We start from the raw sequence: 7,100 nt of genomic DNA, 5'->3' as shown, positions 1-7,100 counted from the left end.
CGCGCAGACGAACCCTGCCGCGTGATCGATAAATCAATGTAATTTTCGGCGTCGCAAACTTATTTCCAAGATAACTGCATAAACACCTCAAGAAATCTTCAAAGAATAATCTCATATAAGTTACTTCGCGTGACTTTGCCGAAAAATCATTTGAAACTCTACGTCAATGTAGAACTTTGTCGCAAAACAGTATCCGCCATTTTGTAACTGCACGGTAAGAATTTATCGATGATATTCTTAAATATTACGGAAAATTAAATAAAGAACACCATGCCAACAGATTATGTGGTTTTTTATTCTGCAAGAATCCACCTACAACTTCATATTCTACTTACTTTGGAAGATTTTCAGAGAAAATTGAAGACGGGCGTTTTTATGGAACGTTGCTCACGTTTAAGCCTGTGTATCTCAGAATCGGGTAGGATCTTTGTCAAATGAAGTGCATATCCTTAAATTTCAATCAGTTTTGAGTATACCTGCGAAGTTTCAAGTTTATAACTCAAAAAAAGGCATTTTGTAATTTTGTCCGGCTTTTTTTGATTTCCGCCCACTGTGCGATATCCCACGGTCAAATTTGCATCAAAATATTTGCATTAAAATTTGATGCAACTAACGCGCACCCTGTCCCACGGTCAAAATTTCATCTAACTGGCTTTTGGTACTATCATTTGTACAAAACACCGTTTTGTCCAAATGGATAGGGCAGGTTCTAAATTTTCATCCAATAGGATGAAACCAACCATTCACAGGGTCCTTGACGAAAAAGCATCGCCAAGCGCTGACACAGAGGCCACAGATTTTGATGCAAATTTGCATCAAAATTTTTGTCCAAAAATTTTGATGCAAATTGCAAATATTTTGATGCAACTGGACGGGGGTGTCCCACGATGCATATCATTTGGACGAAAAGGAAAAAGACGATATTTATGTTAACAAATTTGGAAGATTATGGAAGTGAAGGATTCTGTCTTTTTTAGCAGGCGAAATTGTCTGAACAGGCCTCTTGAACGGCGAAACGTGAAACGGCGAAAAAAAGAAAACAGAAGGAATGCTGAACTTGGCCTTGGCTGGAAAGGGGGTATGAAAGCGTTGAAATAAGCGTGCTAAACATGATGGAGAAGGAGTTGGTCGCCGATGTTCCCGTATATTATCGATAATAATTGACGATAAGTGAGGATATTTGCATGTCCCTTATCAGCAAGGTTGAGGGCAGAATAAAACGGCAGGATACAAACGTGAGGCAGTTTATTCCCGCAGTGAAAATATTATTAATAATTAGATGAATATTGCGGATGAGAATATGTTATGAATAGTACTGTAAACGTGCATTTAAATCACATTTTTCCTCTCCTAATCTAGCAGTTGCTAAAATAAGGTCCTTATCCTATGATAATAGTGATAGAAACGGGCAGCTGTAGTGTTTCACAGTAATAATCGTCATTTCATATTAGTCATTTCTCCAGCTGCTCGCTCGCTCGGATTGCATGCCCGCCGCAAAGATAACCTGTAGAATTCGGTCTCGATACCTTAAGTAAATCTTTTATTATTTCCAAAACACCCCTCCTTGTATTGCGATTCTAAAGATCGCTTCCTTCTTATTAAAGATCAACTCATTATTACGGATTTCCTAGTTGAGAGTTTCCATCGCTTATCGAGACCAATTTTTGCTCATTTTTTACTTTTAGTACCACACCAGGCGATGAAATAGACGATCACGAATATACATTTGAAATAATGTTTTGTGAATTCACTTCGCGGTATGGTGACATTATAAATTCAAAACTAAACCATTTAGTATTCGATACAGTACTAATGAAGAAACTCAACCGGTTTCGATATTTTCAGGTATTTATCTAGAGGTTTACGATAACGCTAATGACCTGAAAAGAAGGAAACCGGTTGGGTTTTTAATGCATACTGTGTGGAATACAGCAAAGTTTGCAAATGAGCATTTTAATTAATAAAATATATATTATGGACACAAAAATAAACTTTGTTGTATTCCACACAGTATGCATTAAAAACCCAACCGGTTTCCTTCTTTTCAGGTCTTTAGCGTTAATTGTATTGTATTCGATCGCTTCTCAGAAAGACTTCAATCGCGTTTTGGTAATCTATTGAAGTAAATACGATAGGCTACATGCACTGCTAATGGGAAAATCCACTACCGGCTTCCCTTTCTTTCAATCCGAAGTGGCTAGAGACCCGTTACCCGAACACATGCCGGACCTTAGGGACGTGGGATGTGGTCCTTAGTCGGGACCTTTTGTTATCTTAACTTGGTGCACCACCCAAATTGAGTTTATTGCTTTCCTAGGGGCGGTCTGACCTGCAATTGAAGCTAAACGTGTTAATAGATTACTCTTTACCCTCCACCCGCCTCCTTTAGGACGGGTTGTATTGCAGGTCCGCCGCTAGCATGCATTTTAGCACAAAATCTAAACATTTCACATTCTCTTTACGGGGTCCAACCCTACCCCTACAAGTTATCTGGGGGAATGGCCACATTTTCATGGCTCTTCTTTTTAATCCCGTCCAAATAGCGGTCAAAACATTTTGGTACCCTTCAGTTTCTTCTTTTCTGTCGATGTGAACACATACCCATTACTAATTGAGAAGTCCTATTTTGGCCACAGTTTTTGTGTTTAACAGTGATCTCACAAAGAAGTTGTAGTGTTGTGGTAACTAAAAAAAATGTGATTCAGTGATTTATTAGTTCCTGACAACCACATAAATAAGGATTATTGAGCAGGTATACTATGTTTCATTTATTTCCGTTTCTAGTCTCCGTTTTTTTTAAATTGGTCTGAGACGAGGCACCGCACTATTTTTCAGATGTTCCCTTCTATTTTATATTTAAACTTTGTAGAAAGAAGACTGTTGTGTAGCTTTTTACAAACTTGTGTTTATTGTTGACTGTCAAAAATTTCATGGACATTTACGCGGCGAGAACTGCACGGAAAAAATGCTGGAGAAAAAAGAGAAAACCATTGTTGCTTGAAAAAGGAATTTGAATGCATATCTAGGGAGTTGTTTCAGATTACACGGAGATGAAAGGCAAAACTTGAGCTTATTAATTTTTGAACATGAAATTTTTTTATTCCGACGAGAGAAGATGGCGAGCTAGTTCACGATCAATCTCTTTTTTTTAGAGGAATGGCAACTGGTTGGACAAAATTGTTTATTTCCCTGATGTATTTCGCAACCTTCCAAGCACCTCGGGTTCGTGTTTTCCTATTATTTTAATGGTGACGTGGGGTCCCCTGGGATATTGTTCTAGTAGTCTTCTTTTTTAACAGGTACTTCCGATATACAAAGGGGTAGACCAAGTAAACAATTCACTGACGTTACTACGCGCTCCAAAATTAGGAAAACGAAGTTGCTTGAAGTCAAGTAATTTGCAGGAGTAGAAGAAGAGTTAATCTTTCAATTCTCAACAATTTTGAGATCTCTGTCTCGCGGATTTTTGATTGATCCGGTAAAATTTAAGAAGTTCTGCTTAGATACAGCGGAAAATTTTGTGAGACATTATGGATGGTTTTACATGCCACCCACGGAGCACGAAGTATTTATACATGGTGCAGATGTTATCGAGTCGGCTCTTCTTCCTATTGGAGAACTATCGGAGGAGGCCCAGGAATCTCGCAATAAAGATATTAGAAAATACCGCGAGCATTACGCGAGAAAAATATCTCGAATTCATACGAATGAGGATATTTTCCGGTGACTGATCCTGACATCGGACCCTTTTATTAGCACATTAGGAACTGACTTAACAAATGTCGGGGCCTTAAAGATCTTTCGCAGGAGGTTCGTGATCTCTTGGTCTTGCAAGAGTCTAAAAATTCTGCGAGCGAATGCGAAGAGGAGAGGGATGGGTGGGATTGAGAAGAATCTGATGATGAATAATTATAATACATAATTCGTAAAGTAATAAATCATTAACCATGCTTATATGAGAATAAAAGAGTCACTTAAATACTATTTTGACATTTATTTAAAAATTACTTTTAGTCCATACATAAGAACCTCACGAAATCTGGATATCGCACCTCTTTAACGTAAGTCAATGAACCCAACAACCCTACTTTTAGCCTTTTTTGTTTATTGACTAATTTCAAAGATCATTAACTCATACTTTATAACTAATTATCACTTATTTTCTTGTTTTATCATGATTTGCGTTCGTCTATGCAGTCAGCGTTACAATTAGCCAGTTAATAAGTTAAAGTTCCACGTATCGCCTAAAATAATGTTTTTTCGTGAAAATAACTGCAGAAATGAAAATATCATGCCAAAAATCGTGCAAAGAGCAATTTTCAAAGACATCCAACGAAAATCTGATTTTTTTCCAACTTTTTCGCGATCCGGGACACTGTGCGCCGCCTCTTCTTCTCTTATTCTCTCTCAGGCCGATGTAAACATCGTCTTCCCTTCCTTCGATGCTTGGGGGACTGACAGAGTTAGGAAGAGAGGGAGCGGTAAGGAAAGGGGATGGGCGAGGTGACCTTGAAGTGATCCCTCTCGCCTCTGGCTAGCTATGCCAAGGTCGGTAAAAGCCAGGTCGTGTCACGCACTTGACCAGGGGCGGATCCAGGATTTCTTTCTGGGAGGGGCACAAGTAAGGCCGTATCCATGATTTAGTTCAGGGGGGGGCACAAGGATACCTCGTTATACAAAACGAACGAAATGATAATGGGACCGTATTAAAAATCTAGCATATTTTAAAGGGTCTGGGGGGGGCACGTGCCCCCGTGCCCCCCCCCCCTGGATCCGCCGATGCACTTGACCAATGTAATCCGCCATCTTGAGTCTCTAGCGCGGCGGGAGTTCAAATTTTACGTGCATTAAAACGGGAGACATAGGTAAAAGGGGTTTTCTCACAACGTAATCGACTCAGGGAAGTGAAATTTTTGCTATTGATAGTTAATAAAATGAAAATTTATGATACGTCTGTATTTTGAGTCTATGGTCCACAGTTCGACTCTAGAAAAATTGTAAACCCATGCGACAAAAAAATTTCGTACTACAGCGCTTCGGGTGTACATGTACAAGGAATCATGTCTAACTTCCTGATCAAAGAAGTCAGGTATATGAAATTTCCCACGGCCATAGAAAATTATAGTATACTTGCAAATACGGGCGGTGTTTGACCCTGAGGACCTCGGTTCGACTCTGAAAAAATCCCCAACCCACGCGAAAAAAAAAATTCGCACTATAGCGCTCCGGGTGCATAGGTATAAGGGACCATGTCTCATTTCCTTATTTAGGAAGTCAGCTTCATGAAATTTTCCACGATCGTAGGAAATTATAATATGCTTGACAAGACAATCATGGATGTAAATAACTGAAGCATAAAGCCTGTTAAATTGTAGGAAGTAGTTGTACAAATCCAGTAGAATACTGCGCTCATGTGTTAATTTTAATGGATATATTATGGGTTGAAATGCACTATAGATACAGGGTGGGGTACAGACATAATGGGTATTAAATGAAACGAAATAATTAATACCCAGCTCAATTCAGGAGATTACCCCGAAAGGAAAGATATGGTGCATCTCAATATGCAGTCAAACTATACTAATAATGTTGCATTGATGGAGAGAGAAATAAATCATCCAGGCTCATCATAATCACATTCTTATATTTTGATTCACTATAATCTCCACGGTTAAGTTAATCACAAAACTGTATCTATATTCACAAAAGTCATATGAGTGTGTATTTATCATTAAGAGGGATAGTTATAATATGTATATATTATCATCCTGGATTAAGAATAACTGTTCTTCAAGTAGTTCATCAATAACCATTGCACCAGGCTTCTAGAAAACACAACGTATAAAAACCATTATAAAAAGTATACCAAAGGCCAGCAATTCCATACTTAAAGTCATCAACTTCTTAAAATAAACTGATATTCTCCCTGATGTAAGATCCAAATAAAATCCTTGTACACCTGAAATAGAATTACAAAGACTATTTGAAACAATACATGCTACATAACTTTCACAGGTTGTAAAATCTCACATATTAACCAAACATGAGAATAAAGTTAAAATGTCATTCAGCATTTGCCAGCTATATGAAAGGCTGTTCATAGCAATATATAATGTATCATATTCTCAAATAACACAAGCTAGTTCATGCCATTACTAAATACTACCCAGTTCCCAAACTAATTCTACAAAAATATTTTGTAGCCTACAAAAGGGTGGGAAAAATGTGCACATTAACATTATTGAAACAAGTTCTAATTCTCTTACATGACTTACCATTTCTTTAATAAATAATCCTCATGAGGCAACCAACTTGTTCCTTAAATTCCCCAGCCATCATTCCATAATTCAACTGATTTCACCATCACTCATGAATAACGTGTTAATGCCTCAACTGACCATAGATCATAATTCAACCTAGAAGAATGATAATAATGATATGAACACCATTGGGAATATGTTGCAACGGAACACAAGATGAAAAAATGCACCTACTTACATATGTGTGGTTATGAGACAGCTTCATAAACTTTTCCGACAATGTTCCCCATAAGATTCTCACTTGCTTCCTTTATTTCTCTATCTACATTGTACAATTCAAATGATTTTACCAGCTCTCATAAGTAACATGTTCACACTTCACCTGACCATGGATCATATATCAACCTAGAAGAATTATTAGAATTAAAAGAACAACCATGGAAACATGTTGCAAGGGAAGGACTGGATGAAAAAATACATCTACTTACACCTTTATGGTTGTGGAACAGCATCTATGACTTCTTTCAATAATGTTCCCTCAGGAAACTGTCACATTGTCCTTAAATTATCCAGCAAAATTCTACAATTCAAATGATTTTACCAGCTCTCATGAGTAATATGTACACGCTTCAACTGACCATAGACCATAGTTAGTTCAACCTAGAAGGATGACAATAATGATAAAAACAACCTTGGTAATATGTTATAAATTTATAACAATATTTTGCGATTGCAAGGGAGGACAATGGAAAGAAACATCTACTTACACCTGTGTACTTATGAAACAGCTCCTAAGACTCAGGCAGTATTCCTCATAAGACTGTCACTTGCTTCCTTAAT

General features: G+C 37.7%; 1 long non-coding RNA gene across 1 annotated transcript; it reads right to left on the bottom strand.

Annotated features, from left to right (window-relative positions):
- Positions 1 to 5,529: 5,529 nt before the first annotated feature.
- LOC124159641 lies at positions 5,530 to 6,539 on the bottom strand. Its single transcript, XR_006864995.1, has 3 exons — positions 6,499 to 6,539; positions 6,276 to 6,416; positions 5,530 to 5,959 (listed from the first exon to the last, which is right to left on the bottom strand). It is a non-coding gene; the product is annotated as an uncharacterized LOC124159641 (long non-coding RNA).
- Between the last annotated feature and the right edge of the window lie 561 nt (positions 6,540 to 7,100).

The sequence above is a fragment of the Ischnura elegans genome, chromosome 5, assembly GCF_921293095.1.
Source record: "Ischnura elegans chromosome 5, ioIscEleg1.1, whole genome shotgun sequence".
Taxonomy (NCBI): domain Eukaryota; kingdom Metazoa; phylum Arthropoda; class Insecta; order Odonata; family Coenagrionidae; genus Ischnura; species Ischnura elegans.
The sequence above is the reverse complement of the archived record's forward strand: the minus strand, read 5'-3'. Positions and strand labels throughout refer to the sequence as shown.